Raw genomic sequence first — 24941 nt, forward strand, 5'->3', positions numbered from 1 at the left:
GATGGAAACTTAATTCTATTGTTGCAGGTCTATTATAAATTTGCCAAGTTCTTCATACAATATTTAGTCATTTTTGGTAAAGAATCTATAAAATACTTCACAATTCTTTGACATATGGATAACTCTTTCATAACTTGGACAGAAATAGATGAAAAAAGCCACAGGACAAAGGAAACACAGTATAATAAAACTGTCAATATTTCCCATGTACCATTTTCAAAGAAACCATGATGCAAGGAAAGAGAAAACTGTGGGAATTCTTTCTATGATTTAATCACCCTGTTAAAATGCATATTTGGTTAGAAATTCAAAACAGAACCATTTAAAATGAGTAGTACTATTAAATACACAGTGAGAAGAAGGAAATATCATCAATGTCTTTCAGAGAAATAAACAACTGGCAAATTAGCAGATGCAGCATGTAAAGAGATTACAAAAATGAGGTTTTAATTCTGAGCCAATGGCGTTATTTGAGGTAAAAAGTGGTTGCCTGTGGATGAAAGAAAAACAGAAAGGGGAACTCTGTGAGTCTTGCTGTACGTCGTGATCAGAATACAGATGACTCTTCAGAGAGGAATGAACTTGATGCTGTTGTTTAACCAACACTCCTCGCTTAGATGTCCAGTCTACACAACAGCTTCCCGTGTCCCGGGTCTGAGATTTTCTGCTCCGTAAATTCTCCCCAAGCTAATTTTGCCTGAGTTACTATTACGTGAGAACCCCTGTTTTGTTTTGTTTTTCCATTCCAAATTGTGCATCTGTCTTTGGATTTTTTGAGGCTTCTTCTTAACCGGCTGGTCTCACACCAAATGCCCCACTGTAGGACGGAAATAAAATGTTTCCACTGTGCAGTTTTTCCATTTACTCAATCAGAAGTCCCATGAGGCATAAGTCTTAGCAGAATTCAGTAGATGCCACATAAGCTTTAAAATTGTATCTCAAATAAAATAATATAGGTCTATTTTGCAGAAGCTGGAATATGCATTATATGACATAATACAATAGCAATAAGAAATAGAAATAAAAAGAGCCTAAAATAAAGTGGTATGGCACTTGAAATGCAAATAATAGTACATAAGATTTACTGAGCACTACCATGCTAGGCCTTCGGCTGAGGACATACCGTGCATTACCTTTTCATCTTCAAAACAATCCTATGAGATATGTATTAAAAATATTACCACTCAAATTTACCAATGAGGAAAGTGAGGCACAGCGAACTTAAGAAAATTGCCAAAAGACACACAGCTAGTTCGTGATAAAGCCTTACCTTGAACTCAAATACTCTACAGGCCATGCCCCTAACAACTCTGCACACTACCTCTCAGGCTGTGTAGAAAGACCAAGGAATGTTGCCTAGATAGAATTCACCCAGTGGCACTAACTAGATAAAGGAGAGAAAGGTCTAATGTGACTCCAAAATTAGGTGAGAAGTGCTGTCATCAAAGGAAATAATGAGAGTTTGGGGAATGCTGAGTTTGAGTTCCAGCAAAATGACCACAAAACATTTTGATGTACAGGTCCAGAGCTCAGAGAGAGACACCTCAAGTAGACATTCGAAAGTCATCTTCACAGAGATTTAAAAAGTTGAAAATAGATTGATACTCAAGAAAATAACCAGAAAAGAAGAGTGGTCAGGAGATGTACAACCGTATTGAATGCTTCCATTTAGGTGGCAGGAATAATGGTAGAAAACTAAGGCAGGCTGTGCTCTAGTGGAAAGAAAATGTTAGGAGGCAGAGGCTGTACTCCACAATATAGGAAAATGAGAACTGAGATAAGTCTGCCGTATTTGATATTTAGAAGGTACATCAAGAACTTCAAGACAGTGGTTTCATTTTAGTGGTAAATATTTTTTTTAAACAATTTGGAGAAAAGTAAAATAGAAGATGTGCTGACCAAATCGATAGGTGTCATAATGATAAAAGTTAATATCATCCAGTGAGTCAACATTGAAAAAATATTTAATATGCAGTAAGGATAAGCCAAAATTAGCAAGGTGAATTTAGTAGGGATAAGTAAAATATCATATATAGTCCAAAAAAAAAATTTCCTACCAAATCTATCAGAAGGTGAATTAATTATCAGTAATACATATAAAAATGATGTATTTTTTTAATTTAACATATTTTTTTAATTTAAAATTAAAAATTTTAATTTTTTTAAATTTAAAATTTCCTTTTATTGTAAAGTAAATACAACCACATTATGATTTATTCAAATAGATTTTCTGAAAACCTTATATAATCTCATTACCTCAACAAAATCAGTAGCAGCACTTATAATCCTTTTGTATCCCCTATGTGTTTACACAGAGAAGCAGTGTAGGATAAATACAAATTTATACCTTTTCACTTAACATTATACCATTAACAATTCACATAGTGTATAATTATAGTTACATTTATATTTATATGTTTTCTTGACTATGTAATAGTGTTTCAACTCGTTAATACAACATAATTTGCCAACCCAATCCTGTCATTTTAAAGATTAAGTTGCTTTTAATTTTTCATTTTGGATGCACTATAATACTGGCTTTGTAAAACAAACTAGGATAATTTTCGTATTTTCTATTCACCAGTATAATTCATACTTTGTGTTTATATTTTGTATATGTTATATTTCTTGTTTTGTGGGAGGAAGGTTATCTGATTCATCAAATATTAAATGGAAGCACCTGTAAAGTAATATAGATCAAGAACCTTATTTAGACACTGAATGCCAATTACAATTATAGATATAGAGATATATCTATCTCTCTATATATATACATATATATATACATATATATACATATATATATATCTATCTCTATATATATATACATATATATCTACCTATAGATAGAGAAAGAGAGAGAGAGAGAATGTAAAGCACAGCATAGGGAATATAGCTATATACAATGTCAGAGGGATAGTAGATTTTTGGGTGTTATCACTTTGTGAGGGGTATAATGAATGTCTAATCACTATGTTGTTTTGTACACCTGAAACTAATACACACACAAAATCCTCAGTAAAGCTTTAAGGTTTTCTTCAGAAAAACAAAAAAGAACCTTATTTAGAAACTATTTCTAAGTTTATCCTATATTTGTTGGTCTTATATTTGAAGTCTCATACTTCTTATTTAAGTTTCGGTGTTTCATAATTTCTCAGAATTTTTTTTCCGCTTCATTTGATTTTCAAGATTTGTTAGACTAGAATTGCATATTGCAGGAGGTGGTAAACTATTTTGTAAAAAGTCAAATAATAAAAATTTCAGGTTTTGTGAACTATACTATCTCTGCCATAATTACTCAACTGTGCTGTTTTAACATGAAAACAGCCATAGAGATTACATAAACAAGTGGGTGTGGCTGTTTTCTAATAAAATTTTATTTATGGATACAAACTTGAATTTTCTACAAGTTTTACATCACAAAATACTTTTTTTAACCATTTAAAACTGTAAAGATCACATGATGTTCTGATCCCTTTTCCAAGTATGCTATACAGCTGCCAGTTTGGAATAGCACCCAGAACGGGATAAGGTATTGCGACTTCTCCAAGATGGTGTGCAAGCTGCGGAGACTTGGGTTCTATGTTCCAGCTAACCTGGTCCTTAAAGAGTCTTTGACATATCGGAATGCTGTATGAGCTCTTTTAATCAGGTCCTAATAGGTAAATCACAGTGTAGACCTACTGGATTAAGCAAAGTCCTACTCTCCTCTGGAGATAACTAATCTCCCTCTGAAAAAAAAAGTTTTTGGCATGCTGAATGTTTGACCACAGCCCACAAAGCTCACGTGACCTGAGATTCCCATCATGAACTGCGTATTGTCTAAATCAACATATTTTAAATTTGGGCCTACACTGCAACATGCATTACCAAATGAAAGGGGAATACATAAAATGAAGCTTGAGCAGGTCTTAAAAGCACAAGTTGGTTGTGTGAGCAATTAGCCTAGAGTCTATGGACCTATTCCTGCTTAATCATCTCAGCCTCTGACTGCATTCTCAGTGGAAGTTCCCTATGACCAATTGACTCAGGAAGAAAAAAATCTAGGCCAGATTTAGAAATGGTTCTACATGATATACTGGCAATACCCACAGTAGACAGCTACATATTACAGCCTCAGTCTGGAGAGGCCATAAAGTACAATTACGAAGTGATATCTTCTCAGTAGGCATGACTTCAATCGGATATGATTAATTGTCTTGACTGGAAGGAGACATTGCCACAGTGACCACTGCCATTTCATTTGTGGGCGCGGGTAGTTTTGCTAGATGCTCACGGACTTTCCTATAGCTCCAAATATACAGAGCACCCAAGGCTGTTCCTCACTCCTTCCTATTCAATGGTGGATTATACCTCCCAGATTACTGTATCCCTCTGCCTGTCATCTTCACCACTGGCCATTCTATAACTAGAAAGTTATAGAACAGATATATTAGGCTGGTGCAAAAGAAAATGTCGTTTTTGCAATTATTTTTAACCTTTTGAACCGCAATTACTTTTGTACCAACCTAATGGATAAGGATGCATACAATAGATACAGAAAGAAAAAAAAATGTTGTAATTGATGAGGAAGAAGTAAATTGATCTTGTTCATCTTATAAAAAATTCATAAAATAGAGCATTTGCTACTGGCTTTCTAATTGATGGAAGTTTATATCTCTGAAGAATAGGTAAGTTGTGGAAAAAATAGGGAGCTCCCTTTTCTATATCTGAGCCTCCTGTTTTGTTGCAGGCTTTGTTTGCTTTAGTCAAAACCACTTCTATGGTCGAGGATAAAACTGATTAATCTTTTCATATCTATATACTTTCAACATTGTTTTTGCTGGATATGGGAGAAAGCAAATTAAGTACTTCCAGCTAAATTGCATGTAAGCCCAGAAGTCAAAGCTACATCTTCGATACCAGTGGCTTTAATTAAATAATTTACCTAGAGGTGTGCATGTTAGAACCCAAAAGAGATGGAGGTTATGTGCATGCACAGTGGTAGTGGTAGAAGGGGTTTTAAATCCAAGGAAGGGGATCCATGAGGGTAGGGACCGGGAAGGAAGGGCTGCCATCAGGTATTTAAAAATAGGCATAAGAGGGAGATCAAAGTACCAACAAGTACACCTGAGTCTTGATAGTTAAATTTTATGAAATTGGAATGTAAGTTTTGATTCAATCCAAAAAAACAAAATGAGTTGCCCAAAAGAATTATTCAAGCAGAGGTTGGATAACCATCACGGGTTTCATGAAAGGGTGTCCTGCGATAAGAAGGTTGATTTATTCTATATATACTAACATACAATCTTACCCACATAATATTGCAATTTCAGGAGAAAGACAGCTTATCTGAACTATAAAAGAGGATTTCTTTTCTAACCTATACCACCATCTTATCCTTTTTAAATGACAGTTGTTTAAGGAAAGGGTTTTATGAACAAAAAGGTATCAAATGAAATATTTTTTGTTTTGTGTTGTTTGTATTTTTTGCAAATCAATAGGCAAAAAAGGTATTCCCCAAAATTCTTCTAGGCCAAATGAGGTGTAGAGAAATTTTTCTGTAAGATCCTCTAGGTCAAAGAATATACAACAAAACTCTGACTCACATAATAGAAGTCAGTATCACTTGGCAGTCTCACTCAACACGCTCTGGGAAAAATCACAAGCTTTAACCATATTGCATATTTAAGATTTCTCTTAATACTTGCTAAAAGAAATAATTTTAATGACTCATTTTCTGCATATTGAATGCTTAGATACTGAAGATAGTTACACATATCATGTACCAATTTTTCTTCAGAGTTCAAAACTCAAGGGTCCAATTATGGTCACTTGGAAGAACTATGATGTCTGATAATTTCACACATATTGTCTTGCTCTGCAGGTTTTATATATTAATGCAAGCAAAGCAAATAAGAAAGGAACCAGTGATTCATAATTTTTTACAGCCAACCTATACTAGTAGCCAATGTATTGATATATTAGTATACAATCTTTACTATACTAGATGGTATGTCTTTTGTCTGAGTAAGTCAGGGTGGGTTTCACATACCTTGTTTCCCTGAAAATAAGACCTAACCGAAAAATAAACCCTACCATGATTTTTCAGGATGACATCCCCTAAACATAAGAAATAATGTGTCTTTTAGAGCAAAAATTAATATAAGACCCTGTCTTATTTTCAGGGAAACATGGTACATAGCCTCCCAAAATGCCCCTACTCTTGAATTATCCAGATTGTTATCAAGCACTAAATAACTTTACTTGACAGTAGTGAAGAATAATAGTTCTTAACCTCTAACATTCTAAGTATTTGTCATTCACACTTGGCAATCTTGGCACAAACCCTCATTGCCTGTTTTTTCCAAGCTCCATTCCTTTCCGATTCCTCTCTCTACCCCACTTCTGTACTCCTTCCATCACTGACGTAAGAGTATCTCTTAGTATCTCTGTTCTGTTGTGAGCAAATCATCTGTACCCTCACTTTTCACTGGTACACTTTTTCCAAATCCCTCCTCTTAACCTGACAATACCACATACCAAAAATCTCAATCAACATTAATCTTCACACTATGTTCAATACAACTGGCAAGAAGAAACGCTTTTACATGATTTGTAGTCTTCATGACTCAGCAACCACCATTTTTGACAGTTATCTAATGATTTTCTAGTATACATTTGGCCTGCATGTCTTATGTCCCCAGTTGTCTTCCTACCTGACTCCTGCTATCCCCAGTTTCTTCTTTCCCTAAATGTTATGCCTCAGATCTCAGTCTGGTTCTCTCTTCTCTTTATGCATTACCCTGTAGCTATGTCATATCGTCCACCCACATTTTGGTTAGAGGGCTTTCAAATATAAAGAAACTCTTTAACTCCTATCCCAAACTCCAGGTCTCCACATTTAACTATCATGTGAATCTACCATTTTCTCCTCTAACCAACACCTTCTTCTTCTCTATTTCTGTTCATTTGCTCCCGTTGTCTCCTGATCACATGGGCAGTGTAACCCAAGGCTGATGTTTGAGTTCTCCCTTTCTCTTTCCAACCTCTCATCAAGTTCTATTGATCCATTCTGAGTAACATCACTCTCACGTGTTCCTTCTTCTTATCTCTAAAATACCCCTTAGTTAGTTACTGCCTATCACTATTGCCATTGCTTCCTACTTGGGCTCCCCACTTCCCTTTCACCTCAAATCCCTCCAATCCTGTGCATCATTCCAGATGAACCATTTCCTGCTCAGTAATAGTGATGGGTCTCTGTTGCCTAGTGGATTCATTTAAAACCTGTAGATTAACAGTGAAGGCCCCAAGTACCCTATATCTATGTCCTAAGGCCTCAACCACTAAACAAACATGCCTTGAGTTCCTGCTTAAAGAGCTTCAATCATTTCCCATTGCCTAAAAAATTCAATCCTAGGGCAGAGGGTATGGGCAATATTATTTCTCCATTCTTCAAGTCCTCTAAACACTCCAGATCTTTTAACCCACTCCTTAATCCTCCTTGTTGAAGTAGTATGCACTTTATGATGGGAAAGTTAGAGAAAGCTCAATTCCTTCCTGTTCTTTCTCTGTGGGACTCAGAGAGCACACATCTTTCTCTGCTCTTCCTGATAGCAAGTGTCACAAAAGTAGGGCTCCATATGTGGGAGCCTATATCTATTCAGTGCTGACTGTGACTGTGGGAGTCTGACTGCCTTAGGGCTTCAATAACCGGAAGACAACTATTGCCAAACATCCATGTCACGTTCTCCCATAGTTATATAATTAAGTGGATATTTAGTTCTGCTGACACCATTGTATCACTCAACTGATTTATAACTCAAGCTAGAAAAGCAAGGATGCCATTTACGGGCTCCCTCAAACTCCAAGACACTTCATGTTTCATACCCTGCCCACCACTTGGCGTCATCCTGCCTCTCCACATGTATTCTGTACACATGCCATGCCACTTGCAATTTCCCAGATGTGCTTTCTTGTTTTCACCACAAGAACTGTTAACCTGCCATTTTCCCATTTGTGGAACGCTCTCAAATGCTTGCCCTTTATTAAAAAGATTGAAAACAACTTGAATTTTATGACCTCTTAAAAACCACCCTTGATATTTCCAGGAAACAAATCCAACTTTGGCCCAGGTGAGCCCTACTGGAAAGCCCACTGAGTTTTACAAAATGCACATATCATGTCATATCTTAGCATGTCAAATCACATAGAAGTGGTTCAACTTCCACTGAAAAACTATCATCTAAAACACTTTACATTCGTGAGATTCAATATGCCTATAATTGTCCTGAAAAAGTATATTAATGAGCAAGTAAAACAGTTAAAAGTTGACATAGGATTTAATCATAATAAGATGTTTTTAGTCAGGGACGTCAGAAATACCTGAATCCTGCCCCAGACACAGCTGCCTCTTGCCATAGGCTCCTAAGAAAGCAGACCACAGGGAATATTGGCAAAGGAAAAAGAAAGAGGAAAACCCTTTATAATTAGCTGGTCATTGGGCACTAAACTCAAGTGAAGACTGTAAAAGTAAGCTAGAATTCGCTGTGTATTATGCTAAAGACTTCAGACAAACTTTGATGTTCTGTCTCTCAAAACCTCAGCCTGGAGATGAAAATGATGATGATGACGATGACAATAATAATTCCTAATTCAAAGCACTGTGCACGTATCAAACACTCAACACAGGGTCTGTCTCACTGCAACCTTTCAAATATTAGCTGCCTGTTAGTCCTGAAAGAGTAAGCAGAGGTCAAGGGCACTTATTTCTCTTATTTCTCAAATGGGCAGTATGAGGTACCCATGGTTGTTTCCCTCACATACGTACCATACAGTTACCCATTTGCAAATTGGAAATTCACAGCATTTCCATAAGGCAAAGCTGCATGTTTTCTAAGTAGCTCCAGTTGCTTGTTGAGCAAATATGTTTTGGTACAAGAAATGAAGAAGCCAAACATCTTTTTTTTTTCATCTGAAACTCAAACCCCAAGGTACTACTGTCATTCTGAGCAGTTTTCAGTTACTGCTGAATACATATGCACAGAGTAAATATGCATATGTAGTAACAGCGACGTATGTAGCCTCCAAATTTATTGTACCTAATAAAATTGTGTGCTGAAATGCTCCTATCTGCCCACAATATGTCGATGGTAGAACGCTGGTGACCTAATAAAAAAACCCTTAATTCCCATTTGACATTCTTCATAGTAGTAATCCCTGTGCTGACAGGTGGCTAGTAATTTCTAAAGTAATTATGGCGATACTATCTGCAGATGTTTGGGAATGTACCACAAATTCTTGTAAATGGGTGCCTTAGGAATATGTGGAAAATGATGGCTAATATAACTTTTATTATAAAGAGACATGTTCTCCCTGGGAACATCTGGAAGCCCTTGTGTGTGAAAGAATTCGAGGTGGGTAACGGGCTGTGCAGAGAACATTGGCATCTCCCAAGTACGCATGGCTTCGTGATGTCAGCAAGACACTGAGGTTTGGTGCAAGGATTCTAAGTCTTCAGCCGACATCACTTCCCTCTTGGGCTCAACTTCAGGACCAAAGCCAGATAGATAATTCCTCCCTTTTCTTTTTGCAACAAAAGGAACAAACTAGGACAATACATCAAGTTTATAACCGCTAACAAAAGTCACTGGGTGTCCATGGATACATTTTTGTACTATAAATATTCTTTAAATGAAATGTTCTGCATGGAGCTGGAATGTAATGTTGGTTATTCAACTTCTCAAATGATGACAGTCTCAAAAAAGTACAAGTATGATTTGTCAGCAGCTGCATTTTGCTGAACAAATTAAACTAACGCCTATTCACACCAGGAGCTCAGGGCCTTGTCCAAATGCAACTTCCTCTCATTCTAATCTTAGCTGACATTATTTCTTAAATGATAAAATGCATCAGCAGAGTGTATCCCTGCCATGGTGAGATCGTTCACTATTAATGATAATCTAAGCCACATCAAATGTGTGTGACAATGCATTATATGCATAATTTGTTCCCCAGTGATCACGTTTCTTGAACTATCCCTCTTTTACATTTTACTTTTGTAGAGTAAAAAAAGATTTGTCTATAAAAATGCCCTGCAATCTATTACTAAGAATCATCTATCTGAAATAAAATATTTAAACAATTATTCTTAGTATCATAGCACTGAATTCTATTTAAAATAATCATGGCTCTTGTTAACAGTATTCTTCACAATTTCAAGTCAAAAATTACTAACTTGAATGGTTTGATCACTCATAACTGCCAGCTCATTTTCAGAAATATTAAATATTATAAATTACATTTTTAATATTTGTAACATTTGTAATATTGTGAAGCTCTTTTATATACCTGTAATTATTTAGTGCAATAGGCAAGCCTGATTGCTCTGGTTTTATATCATTCAAGAAACTGAAGCTCCAGAAAATAAAACAGCTTTTTAGATTATGTATCTAATAGACACACAAACTAGGATACATGAATGGAGATCTTCTAGATGGTCACTTTTGACTTCTCATGAAGCTTCTGAAGGTCATGTTTTAAAAGACAGACTTCACCTTCAAAATGTTCAGCTCTTTTCACAGTTATTCATATTGGTTTCTGTGTATTAAAGAATTAACTTTACTCAAAGAGAGGTCTGCTTTTGCCCTCTTCAACTGGGAGGTGATCTCTAGAAGAATGCATTTGTTTACTTGGACCTTCGCCACCTAACAGTCTAACAGTGTGAACTGTGATGAGGGCTTTGGGCCACATAGGAACCACACTGCCCCCTGGAGGGCTGGAGACCGAAGGTCCGCCATGTGGGAAGTCATCCATAGAGCCTCAATAAAGCTCCGCACACCGAGCTTCCCTCATGGTGAGCTTCGCTGATTAGTAATACTCTGTGTCTTATCACACATCATTGCTGGGAATGTGACAATGCCCATGGCTCCACGAAAAGAGGACAACTAGAAGCTCCAGGTTTGGAACCCTCCTGGATTCTGTCTTAAACACTCCTCCCCTTGAGTGATTTTCATTTGTATCTTTTCTCTGTAATAAACCATAATTGTTGAGTGTAATAGCTTTCAATGAGTTCTGTGAATCCTAGCAAATTATTGAACCTGAAGGAGGTCTTGGGAATCCTCAAACTTACAATTGGTGTCAGAAGTGTGGACTGTACTCTCTAACTTCACATTTGGCTACATTGACACCTTCATTTGAATGTAATATCTCTTCATAGGATTAATTGGTTAGTCCTTACTTGAAAAGGTACCCATTTTAATTTCATCAAGAAAATGTGTTTTATTATAAAAACAACTTTGTGAAAATTACCAAGATTTTAATTATACCAATATGGAAAAGAATCATCCAGATGTAGTATATGATTTTTTCTGTCTCAACAGTAGTCAACTTTCTTTACTTTAATAGAAGAAACACAAACAACAATGCGATGCCCAACGTATAGTAGTTCTTTTCTCTCTATTACAACTAAATAAAGCCAACAAGGCCATGTGTCACTTCTACTTACAAAGCATTACATTGATTTTTTTCAGAAAATTTTGGGCAGCACAAGTCAACCAAATTAGTAAAAGAATATCCTCTATTTAAGCCCCAAAAAACACTGAGAAAACTAAGAAACTGATACCCATACATATAACAAATCCAACTTGGAAAGTGTATAAGTCAGGTCATAAAGTTTTACACATTACTTAAGCACAAAACTCCAGAATCTAAGTCGCACATGCATCACTTGATTCCTCTTTTTCCAATACGAAGAGGTGAAACAAGATCTTTAATCCCTTAAGAACCAGGGTGCTCTAAACATCCTTGTAAATAGAGTTTCTCGTTTCAGTAACCATTGAATATCCTTGTAGGCTTTAGAGTGTGCCAGAAACATAAGCTTTTCTACTGAAAGGAAAGCTAAAATGAAGAAACTGGGAGAGAAATGTAAATATCCTGGAAGATACCAGTGAGCTTCCTAAAATTTCCTCATTGAGATTTCAATTAAAGGAAACATCTTTTTTAAAAAAATGAATCTCTTTTCCCAATGTCCCAAAATAATGATGATAAAGGTAAGGTGTCTCTATTATTGGTCTCAAAGAAATTAATTTAAGGCCTACAATATATCCAACTTACGAGAAATGGTACAGTCATTCAAACAGCATTATTTTGTTTTCCTTGTCACATTGCTGTACACATTCTTATGGAAGTTTTGATATTGAGTAAACAGCTGTATTATAGCCTTACTGCCTTTTAAAATAATGTGATTTTGATTTTCTACAAGAGGCACTGAGTTGATAACATTGACTAATAAGCTGTAAAACAGCACTTAAAGAGGAGACACCATGTTATTTGATGATCTAATAGAGCCTTAACAGGCATCTGAAAAAAACTAATCTATTTAGTTGCTTGTTCCCTTTTGGGTTTCAGTCAAATTGATTTTTCTCTTATTCTGCAAATTGAAGAGGGAAAAAATCACTCCCAAACTGATTGGCTGTACCTTCAGTATCACTTGGAGCAAATACAAAAGGACCACCCAGGCTACACTTCTCAGCTGAAAAAGGGAGGTCTACATCAGTAGCACTTACTTTCCCTTATTGTATACAGGTTCAAGTCAACCTGCTGTAATCACAGCAGAGGGTAGGAAATTTTACATGCATGAGCACAAATGTTTCCCTTTATAGGCCTTTTGCTTTACGGGCTCATGAATCTGTGAGAAACAATAGACTTTATGAGGATTTTCCATGGGAAAATGTTCATGGGTCTTGGTAATGGCTCAGTTATCATTTCATCAGCATCATACAGACTTTCGTTGTAAGGCCAAGTTTCATGGCTTCCTATTGGAAATGCAGATAAGGAAATTGTCAAAAAAGACCTTCATGTCTGATTAGAAAATAATTCTTCCCAAATTCTTTGATTAGAAAATAATTCCTCCCAAATTCTTTCCTCATAACCTTTTTGTCCTCTGCTCTCTTCTTTCTCATTTTTTTTTTCTTTCATGCAGCAAATTCTTGTACTTTGTATCAGACTCAGGTCAAACGCCACCTCCTCTCTGAACCTTTTCCTGACAAAACCCTGCCTCCCTCCATGTGGTCGTTATACCATCCTTAGTAATCCTTTAATATTTGGTGCCTTGCTTCGCTAGCACTTATATCTCTATTGTAGTTATCTGTGGCACCTGTTTGATTTTTGTATCTGCAGCACTTAGCAGAGCCACCTAGTAAGCATTCAGTCATTACTGGAATTTATAAGTAAATAGATGATGATGGTTAGTTATATTTGTAATTACACCCAGAAAACAGTGATAGCCATGAATATTAATAAGAATTATAACAAATTTTCAGCCAAATAAAATGCAAATGTAATTTCAAGTAATTTCAGCTGTAGCAAAACTAAATATCAAAACTAGTATTAAATTCTTACTTATAATAGGACAAAACTGACCACATAACAAAGACATTTTTCTTCCATCCTCAACTTGTTCAATATCCATCATCATCTTACTAGTCCTCATAATAATCCAAATGGTATATCTGAATTAAACACCTGAAAACAATATGGCCAGCATATGAGGAAGAAATAGGTGATACAATATTCAGTGGGAATGTGCATCTCACACAATAATTCTTACTGAATTCAAGTTTTTGGATTCTTAGATTATGTGAATACTGAAACCACATCAAAAGCACAGTCCTGTTTCACAGGCTCACAAAAGCACTGAACCACTGACTTTCACTGAGAGAGGAGACTGGAAAGCAAGGAGACAAAATGCATAGAAATGTTTCCAAAGCGAGTTAAGCCTCCTGTATTTTACAGATGAAGAAACTGAAGTCCAAGACACTAGCCCACAGAGGATCACCCTCCTCGTTAACTCTGGCCGACCTAGCTGGCAAGGTCCATTTAACATGTTTATTCTGCCATCTCCCTTCAGCACCTCTGAGCATGAAGCTTTTAGGGCAGTCACATATACACCCACATGAGATGGACTGAGCTTCTTTGTATGGGATACAGCCACTCCCATAATAGAATGCCAGTGGATTCTCATAGGAGTAAACTTCCTAATAGGAGTAAACTTCCTCAGAAAGACCTGGAATAGAATTGAACTTACAGGATAATAAGCTTGGGTGTTGGTTATTTACCCTAGTTTTTTTGCTGTTGTTGTTGTTTTCTAAAGCACTTCTAGTTGTACATGAATATCTCTTTTATGGATTCATTTAGCGTCACTCTGAGTCATTACTACAGGCTGCACTGCTTGCCCCTAACTAGTCACCTCACAAATACAGGTATCTGTCAGCAGGTTTACTAAATAAGAGTTTGCACTCAGTCAAAACTCTCCCACTGAAAAAGCCATTTCAAAGACCAAGCCCTACTAATAATGGGTCAGAAACAACAACGGGTGGATTCTTATAGGGAGGTTTTGTTGGTTAATGATTGCTTAATTCCCTAAGATTACTCTGCAGTATATGGTGATGTGTTTCGTGTATTTGAATATTAATGAAAATTACCTGTGGACTTGTCAAAGGAAAACCGCACCAAACAAGTTAAATAACCAAGGAAGACTTTACTCCGGATTTGCTGCTAGAGAGGCCACATGACTTAATGGCTTGGACAGCAGAGAAAAGGTTCCATTTGTAAATTAAAACTCAGCAGCCTAATACCTCATAGCCATTCCGGAGGCCCAGAGGTCTTGGGCGTGTTGGTACATTACCTCCAATGTGCAAGACAAGTTATTCAACTCTGAATCCACCTACCATTTTAAAAGAGAGGTAATGCTTGGTGGTTCTCTTTGGATTTTGGAGGTAACACATACAAACTGGAACACACTGCTCAGATGCATTTATTAAGTAACCCTAAAGACTGCCAATTGTAAGTGAGCCTAGAGCAAGAAAAGACTCTGCAGCACGACTAGGTAGGGCACTGTTTGCCAGTTGTTCAGGCCAAAAATTTTGGAATCACTCTTTGCATTTATTATTCTCATGCCCCCCAACTAACCACTAAGAAAACCCTGTTGCTCCCAGTGGTGAAACAGAGTTAGTCCAATCACTTTTGTCATTTTCATCACTACTACCATGGACAGTGGTTCTCAACTTTGGCTTTGAAATCATTTGGGGAAGTTTAAAATCACCAATGCTTGGTCCCACCCACCAATATTTTTATCAGTTGCTCTGGGTTTGGCCTGAGCATTGGTATTTTTAGAAGCTCCTCAAGAGAAACCAAGGTTGAAAACCACTGACCCTCGATAAGCCACCATCTCACTAAACTGTATAATTACAAAAGCCCCTATCAGTTGCACAGCTTCCATTTTTCCCTCCTTTAGAATAAAGTCTACTCTCTACCATGTATCAAGAATGATATTTTTTTTAAGATTTTATTGGGGAAGGGGAACAGGACTTTATTGGGGAACAGTGTGTACTTCCAGGCCTTTTTTCCAAGTCAAGTTGTTGTCCTTTCAGTCTTAGTTGTGGAGGGCGTAGCTCAGCTCCAGGTCCAGTTGCCGTTTTCTAGTTGCAGGGGGCGCAGCCCACCATCCCTTGTGGGAGTTGAACCGGCAACCTTGTGGTTGAGAGGATGGCCTCCAACCAACTGAGCCATCTGGGAGCTCAGCGGCAGCTCAGCTCAAGGTGCCGTGTTCAATCTTAGTTGCAGGGGGCGCTGCCCACAATCCCTTGTGGGACTCGAGGAGTTGAACCAGCAATCTTGTGGTTGAGAGCACATTGGCCCATGTGGGAATCTAACCGGCAGCCTTCGGGGTTAGGAGCATGGAGCTCCAACTGCCTGAGCCACAGGGCCAGCCCAAGAATGATATTTTTAAATTGACATGACATTCCAATGGTTTCCCATCACAAAGTAAAACATCTCTCCTAACCATGGCCTGTCTGCACCAAATGACAGTCCAGTCTCACCGTTGGTGTTCTCTTCTGAACACTCTTTCTCGATTTTTTGCAATATGGACAAGTTGAGTATTTTCCAAGTCTTTAAATTGATTCCTTTTAACGTAACAATTCCTTCTTCAATTCATCTCTCTCCTCTCGCATTTCACTATAAGCAGTCAAAAGCCCCAGACTGTGCCTTCGATATTTTGCTTTGAAATATCCTCAGCTAAATATGCAATTCCGTGGCTTGTGAGTTCCACCAGCCATGAACCACTAGCCAAACAACAGCCAAGTTGTTTGTCACTTTATAACAAAGAACTACGTTTCCTCCTGTTTCCAATAATCTGCTACTCATTTCTGAGACCTCACCAGAATGAACTTTAACATATCTCTACTAACATTCTGTCCACATTCTGGAGATGATGAGTCCAAAGTCAAGGTTTCAGCCAATGTGGTTCAGGTGAGAGTTCTCTTCCTGCTTGCCAATGGCTGCCTTCTCTCTGAATGCTCACATCGTCTTACCTCAGTGTGCACAGAAACAGAGAGCTCTGCTGTCTCCTCCTGTTATTATAAAGGCACCAATCTGTTGGATTAGAGCCCAACCTTATGACCTCATTAAACCGTTACCACCTCCTTACAGGCAATTCCAAATATAGTCACATGGGGGGTTAAGGCTTCAACATATGAATTTCAGGGGGACACATTTCAGTCCATAGCAGAACTGAATGTCAGACCCAGAAATCTGCTTTAATTATTGCTTTTTACTCCTAACTTATATGTGCAAAGCACTTTATAGCTTACAAATCTTTTTCCTGGGCCTTATCAAACGCTTCACAATGTATACAAAGACTTGTACCATACAAAAGAGAAAACTGTCTAGAACACTATAACAAAGAAATCTCTCCCTACCCACTCCCCTCATGGACTTAGCTTTTGAATACAAGCATGAATAGGATAAAGAACTGATTTATCTGATGGATTACTTTATCTGTCTGTCCCATGCAACTGCTTCATTATGGTGTCTTAAACTTGTCAAAGAAAAGCCTAATACATTGCAGCAAGCACATTCTTGGCTGACAGTGAGGTAAAGTGTAGCTCCACAGGTCTTGCTGTTAATAATTGTGGTATTGTTGATGTTAGATGCAGGTCCAAGTGATCGCTAAACTTCTATTCATCAGCATAAAACTTGGCCAGGCCTTTTGTTGTTTTTTTTTTTTTTTTTACAATTAATTAATTTCTTTTTTGTTTGTGAGAGACTTATAATTCCATGGATTTATCAAACATCATTAGAAAGGTTTTCAAATTGGGATTTTCTTTTTCTGAACCATTTCAGTACAGATAGCCAGCTGGAATCTATTGACGGTTTCTATGTATGTAAGTTAGGGAGGGAAAGAAGGGGAACTTGAAAGAGGGATATAGAGCATGGGGGCCTCAACTTCCATATGTGTTTCACCAAATATAATTGTTTTATTCTGGAGTAACATTTGCAAATGAATGTAAAATTGCCTATAAGACAGAATAGGTCAGAGAAAGCAATTTCATTGTTCTTATTTTCATTGGCATCTACAAAAGGTCAAATTTTTTTATGATTTCATCCCAAATTTGTTCTTATAACAAGGTTATTTTTGGGTTTTTTGTTTGTTTGTTTTTGCTACTTTGAAAAACACACCTTAAGACAATGAATGGTGCAATATTCCATCCATTGCAAAATTCATACTATATATAAAGTAACATCTGTATCAACATATACATCAGATAAAACTAATTATATCTGAGAGTTTTAAAATGTACACTTTAAAGACTCAAAAAAAATAATGATAATGTGGTTCTCACTTTCAAGGAAACTGATCCATGTTGTTTCCTTTGGTTTGTTTTCACCATTTCCGTCATTTTCTCATACCACCCATACCAGCCATGTAGGATCGCAAAGCTCACTGAAACCTACACCTCAGATTAGCTGGAGAGAAGATGCCTGCAGACAGAAGAACTAGAGTTTTGGAAACTAGGCTGTGGAGCTGACCACAAGGAAGATTACCAGAAGTCCAAAGAGGGCCAATGTCTCATAGCAAAGTGTAAATCCGAGCCGACATCTTTACACATTGGCGTCTACTCTAGACATTGGGCTGTGAAAACAAGAATTTCCAAGCAGTGGTCATACTCTGGGTTTGGTGAATGGGTGGCAGGGATTTAATGTCAAGTGATCCTTTTAATTTCTAACAAGCCTTTAACCAGCACTTGGGACCATGGAGAGCGGGAACCAGGGATCAGGCAAAAGGCTCACAAGGCAGGGTTTCAGAGCCTGATAACAATAAGTCCCAATAATTAAGATCCTTATTTTATTTGTTAAAAAATTTCCTAACTGCCCCAGCTCACAGTGAGGTCGCATTTACATTTTAAAATGTGTTCCTTAGCAATACTGAATATGTATATAGATAGCACTTTGCAGCTTTCAAAGAACTGTACATACATAATTTATTCTTCAGAGCATACCGGAAACAGGAGTGTAACAAATATTTTCACACACACACTTTATCAAAGAGGAGACTTGTGGAGCAGCAGGGCCAGGACCCACACGAGTCTCTCTGGCCCTTTCCCATGATGCCCTCAAGGAGGCAGGCAGTGTCCAGCTCCCCTTCCTGATCTTTCCCATATGTACGTGAGACAACGTGGATAGAAGCAACCCACTGTCTGGCCCCTGTCATCACTCAGTTCCTCTTCTAAAACCTTAAACATCAGTATTCTACTCAGAGGAAAATCTCCCTTCCTATGGTTATTTTGCTCCCACCAAACCCACTTGAAGTTCACTGAGATCTCAGTCATTTGAATCCTCCCTTTTGTCTTCCCCATTTAGCTCTCTCCAAATCTCCTAACCTTTATTATGAGCACCCTCACTTCTTCTCATCTGTTTGTCCTCCTGCCACATCTACCCACAAGGCCCCTGTCATAGACCAGTCCTAATCTCTACCTCTAGCCCAAGTTTGAGAGAGACCCTGACTGGACATCATGAAATTTTTGTCTTTTTCTATGACTAGGTCACTTTCCCATTTCTGTACTAAGTGTTCTAAACGTTTACCACCATCTAACGTCCTTGCCCCACTCTGCCCTGCTCATTTTCCCAGGTGATATTTTCTACTTCACCAAGGTGTTCAAAAGCCAACTCGCCTTCCCCAACTTCAATGGTCTTCACAGTATAATTTGTTCCTCCTTGCTCTGAGAGCGCCTTTGCCTTACATCTCACTCCCTGCCACATTTCCCTCAGTTAATGCTCCACACACAGTCTCCTTCATTACCAGTATCCTCAATCTATCCTTTATTGTCAGCTACTTCCCTAAATCTTAAAAAAAAAAAGAGCAAATTTCTCCCAACTTAAAAAGAACTCTGGATATTTTACCCCTAAAAACTTCATAAATTTCTTAAAACTGTACTCTACTCTCCATCTCTATCCTTTCCATCTCTACTTCCTCTTTCCATCCTATGTATTCCACCCACTGCACATCAGTTTCTACACTGCCCATGATGCAGTTCATGGAGTAGTCAAAGTGAAATGTGTGCAACCAAACACATTTCTGCTCCACTTTGTCGGAACCATCTGTAATGCGAAACAAAACATTTTTTGAACTTTTGCTATACGATTGACCCTTTTTTTTGGGGGGGGGAGGCTGGGAGAGTGGAAAAAATTACTTCCACATTTAATTTGGCCATTTATAAATATATTCTCCATTATTCTAATTATAATTATATTTTCAAAAAATAGTCAATGTAATAAAGCATATTAATCAAGCATATCTATTGAAGACAGTTTACATTCTTACAATTTCACAAAAATAAAACATCTTTCATAACCAGAGTATCACTTCATAGTTTGTATTTTAACAAGTAAATCAGCCTTTAATGGGGACATACAGTTTTGTTTTGTTTTAACATACGTGTGTTTTTACTTATAAACCTAAAAAGTAGCCCTTTATTGAAGCTTTTTGTAATCCTTCCACTCAAGTCTCCAGTGTATTGATTTTACATTGAATGACTGTGAAGCAGTTTTACTGTTCAGACTTCTCTCTTCCATGCCCTAAGTGCCTACGTCTTTTACTTGCTTGGAGCCTGAGTTTATTTAGACATGGTCTAGCTTCCATCAGGCTGTAGGCCAAAGACCTGAGATAATTGCATGACTGCTTCAGGAATGCTTTTACAGTTCCTCATCCAGTTTAAGACAGAGAGAAGGAGGGCCTGTCAGAGGGTTCCTGGGGGCATTATGGGTGTGTGCAAGCTCAGCTATAGTATGCGGGAACGAGGCATTCACGTTTAATTATGGAGCAGTTGTTCGAATGGGAAAAATGTTTATTCCGATGTGCATAGATTTTTCAGTGCTGCCCTTATGCTTAAATGCAAAACATGGCTTTCTCTCTCTGTGGCATTTTTGAATTTCACCCTGTTTTGAGGCAAAAACAATGTTTAACTGCCTTTATCCACGCAGGGGAAAGCCTTTCAGGCGCCAGTTGTTTCCCAATAGGGAATCCCTTCACAGTAAATTGCATCACTTACTCTGGTTGTGGTGATGGTGGGGTATCAAAACAAAACAAAACCAGCCATGCTGTGGGCTGTCCACACAGGAAAAGCGGAACCCAAGTACTGCTAACTCCAAAAAGTAAGCTGCTCTTCAAATTAGCCATGATACTGCATAAAATCTATTTCTAGTTTTCAACCCGTTGGGATACAGAGGATACATGTTTCTCTGAAATGAAAATATTCTGAGAGGGCAAGTATTTTTAACAATCAAGGATCACAAGGGAGCTTATTTGTTTCTCTCTTCCTCGTGGACACACAGTTAATTTTAGATTATTCTGAGGCTGAAGACAGTCACGGACTCTACTAGCCGCTGATTTCTCCTCATTTTCTCTCTGGCTCCCGGCCTTAGGGACAACACGTTGCTCATTAGCAACGCCACCTGAAGCTGGGCAGGAGAAATAAAATCTGCTGAAACCTAGTCTACTTTTTGTAGTAGCTCTCACTGAAGAAGAGGACATGGAAACTGTTCTCTAAACTGAAGCGTTGGGGATTATGAGTAGATGTCAATTATCTGTGTACCTCCTGCTCTCAATGGATAACTGAGAGCTGGTCACACTCCCAGACCCTAAGGCCACAACAGTCTATTTCTGGTTTAGGGTACCTCTGCTCTCTCCACTCCAGTAGACTGGAAAACTATTTCCTAAGTGTCAGGCTTTGTGGTTATCAGTGTCTGAAACCTTCCTTACAAGTATGACAAAGGTGGCAGCCGTCTCACTCAGCAACTGAAGGAGGCACAAAATACTAGACATAAGCCTATGCATACCACACTGCCCTGTGGGTGGTAAAACTAAATCCGTGTGTTCCGTGTTAAAGGTAGACTCCAGGTGTCATTTACTCTCTCACACAAAACACAGGAAGTGATACAATCAGAGAAAGAGAAAAAACAATTAAGCCAGACAGCTCTTTATAATTTAATAGGCTTTAACCACTCCGAATTTCATGTGGCCACTTTGAGACTATTAAGTTGGATTATTTTTCTTCTTTGTTATATGTGAGATATATTGGGTTTTAATTTTAATTTTTAACATGAGGAACTCAAAAGTAAGTGAAATTAAACTGAAATCTTATCTGTGGACCAGACTGGAGTTTTATATACACATATATTAGACCATTATGTTTCATCATGATGTTTTAATTAAGGAGAATAAAAGGGATTTGAGAAGAATCTAGACTGGGGTATAAAGAGAACAAAAGTTCAATTGAGGAAAAAAAGAAAATTGAAAGAAAAGATGTTTATATGAACATGAAAGGCATGGATCTAGTAATTTACTGTATTGCTAAAAGTCGATAGTAAGGAACTGACATTCTAAGATTAGTATGACTCAGATTCAGGCACAACCTTTGTTGTCATCCCAGGAAACACTGAAGGAATAGACCTAAAGATTAAAACTAATAAAGAGCAAAACGATTATATGTTAATTCATTCAACAACCATCACTAGAACTGAGAAACAAGCTCTCCTCTGCTTACAAAGGGCTCCAGAGAAATAATAACAAAATGAAATGTGGGTGATACTGAAATGCAAACAGTACACGGACAATACTTGAGATAGAAAGTGACAACTAATGGTCATCCAAACTATTTAACTTTCCCAAGAGATTTCAACCATCCCTGCCAAGATTATGGTGGAAAATCGTTATGCAATGAAATCTATTTTATTTGTTTTATGCCTATTATACCTCAATCACTAAAAGACAGTACTATTAGTAAATAGAATTTGTTTTAATCCCCAAGGCTTCACTGCAACAAGGACAGAGAGCTAACACCCAGGACCATTAATCTTAAATCCATTCTATTCTTTTCAATAACTTTTTATTGACCACCTACTATACAGCAGTTAAATCCCTTAGCTAAAGCATTCCCTCTCAAACCATAGTATTTGTGCTCCTAAAATCCCTGGTTGGAGAATTCATAGGATAGGGACCTAAGACCTTACGGGAAAATTAAATCAGGAAGAACTACTCATGACAGAACCCATGAAGATACTGCTTTACCTTCTTCTAAAGCTATCGTGGTTCTTTCAATCTTGGTAAGATTTGGAAAACACTCAACCCCCTACTTATCTACCTGCTTACAGTCTCAAAAATAAAATATTTGCTAATCTAAGGACTTCACAGTATTCATTTTAGATCTACTTTCACTGAATGGCACATATTATTACTATTTGACATAAAACACAAAATAGCAACGCCCTTGGTGCAAAAATAAAATAATAAATTGTCATGATCTCTGGGGTACATGTAACTGACTATATAGAAAACTAAATGTAGGCAACCTGTGGTTATCAAGCATTTGAAATCAAGCTAGTCCAAACTGCGATACGCATTAAATGCAAAATACACACCACATTTCAAATACTTAGTATGAAAAAGAATGCAAATCATAGCATTAATAATTTTTATGGTTAAGTGATATTTTTGATACACTGAGTTACATAAAACTTTATTAAAATTCATCTATTTCTTTTTAGTATTTTTAAAGTGACTACTGGAAAATTTTAAATTATATATATGGCTTGCATTATTTTTCTATAGAGTAGGCCAAAGAATGCGTGTTCATCCTTTGACAGACATCCAGCATTACCCAGTGACTGCAACAATTTTGATTTTTAAGCTTAGAGTTGCTCAACATTCCCATATCCTTCACCCAAAATTCTTTTACTTACGGAAAATATTATCAAAACATAAATCAACATTTTCTGGAACATTCCCTAATTCATAGTAGGGAAAAAGACTGGTAAGCGCCCCCCCACCCCACCCCCCCCCCCCCCCCCCCGCACACCTACAATTAAAATTGGAGAAGCAGAATGAGAAACCTGCTCTGATTTAACCCCTTAGATTCAGACAGTCAGTCATTTGTAAGTCTATAATTTAATGTTTAATTTTATACATGTTATATAGTATAACGGTAGCTCATATTGGTAGCCGAGGTTTACATCAACTCTTTCTTAAACCATATTCCAAGGGGATTAGTAGCAATGATTTGATCTGTTGTCTCAGATATATATCACATAGATGAAAAATGCACAGTGGACTCTTACATGGGTCTCTAAAAGACGGTTTCTACTTAGTTTGGCTTGCTTGCTTTGACACCCTGAATTAAACAACATAAGAAGATGAAATATCTTTTCTGCATTAAATTAAATTATAACTTCTAAATTAAGCTATAATTTCAAAATAAAAGTACAGAAAAAGCTGAATCTATCCAAAATACAGTGTCAGAGTATCTGCCCTGGGTGAGAACTGAAAACTGGGTGAGAACAAAGGTTGCCAATGCTAGTTCCCTGGGCTAACTCCCACAGAAGAGCTACAGATTTTCATAATTTGAAATTAGTTGCCAACATTTATAAATCACAAAATTTTACATAAAAAACCACGTTTCTCATTTCTCTAGGAAAACAAAATCCAAAGGATTACCAACCATTGCCGTGCACCCTTCAGCTCGTCCAAATTCCCACTATTTCCCACGGACTCACACTTCATTTTCCTTCCCTGAATGTTCCCTGTCTGCATTTGAGTCTGCAACCCTTGAGCGAGGAAAAATTTTGGTAGGTGCATAATAACTGTTTGTGTCAATTATTATGGGATACCGCATTGCCTGGGACACATGGAGACATGAACTCTCACCAGTCCTTCAATGCAAATAAACACACACACAATGAAGGCACGTTTTCTTAGGGGGGTTGTTCATAGAAGCATATCTGAAACAAGGATTTGAGTATAAGTAACTTATTTTGTAGGTGATCCTAGCACCCAACAGTAGTAAGTAAGGCAGTAAAAGAGAAAAATGACGCTAATAGAGTATATTGATGTGCAGGTTAATCTCCTTCCAAAAAAAGGGTCTGGATGTCAAAGCTGACTCAAATCTTTCTACTGCAAGAGTTTACATCGTTCCTGTGCTAACCTACAGGTCATTTGTCGGCCTATCTGGTTGTTTGTCTATTTGTTTTATTACACAAGTCAAGCAATGCCCTTGTTGGCTGTCTATCTGTCTCGCTCCTAGAAATCCTATCGCATAATTGCCATTTCCATAGATCCCTGATGGTCAAGGTCCCCTAGCTATCCTGGCCCTGTTGCTGGCCGGCCCATCATGGTATTTCTGTCCACCTTGCTTCTGACAATTACATGTCAGCACCTGACTTTGCATTCTGGGATCTAATCATCTTCACTAACATTAGAGCGCTCAGTTCTATAACAGTATCACAGAGAACAGAGAGCTGTGCGTCTCCATCTCGCATATTAAATCTTACCTAACATGCCCATCCCTCTGAGCCCTCTGTCCCATTGTTAATACTTCGTCAAGACATCTGATATCTCCACCTCAGTGGCTATAAATCATTGTTGTTTTCAATCTTCAAGGAGCCATTCCAGAAGCGAGTTAGAAGTGGTTCCAGGCATCCATGCCAAGATATTAGGTCCTGAGTTAAGGAAGCACTGCCCTATATCAATAAACTCGCCCCTGTTCAACACTGTATTGTGTTCTTCTTGCTCTAGCATCTTAGATTCTGCAGGTGCATACTCATTAGACCCAGCAGTGTTTTCATCTCAT

Source organism: Rhinolophus hipposideros, assembly GCF_964194185.1.
Source record: "Rhinolophus hipposideros genome assembly, chromosome: 16".
In the NCBI taxonomy this organism is placed as follows: Eukaryota; Metazoa; Chordata; class Mammalia; order Chiroptera; family Rhinolophidae; genus Rhinolophus; species Rhinolophus hipposideros.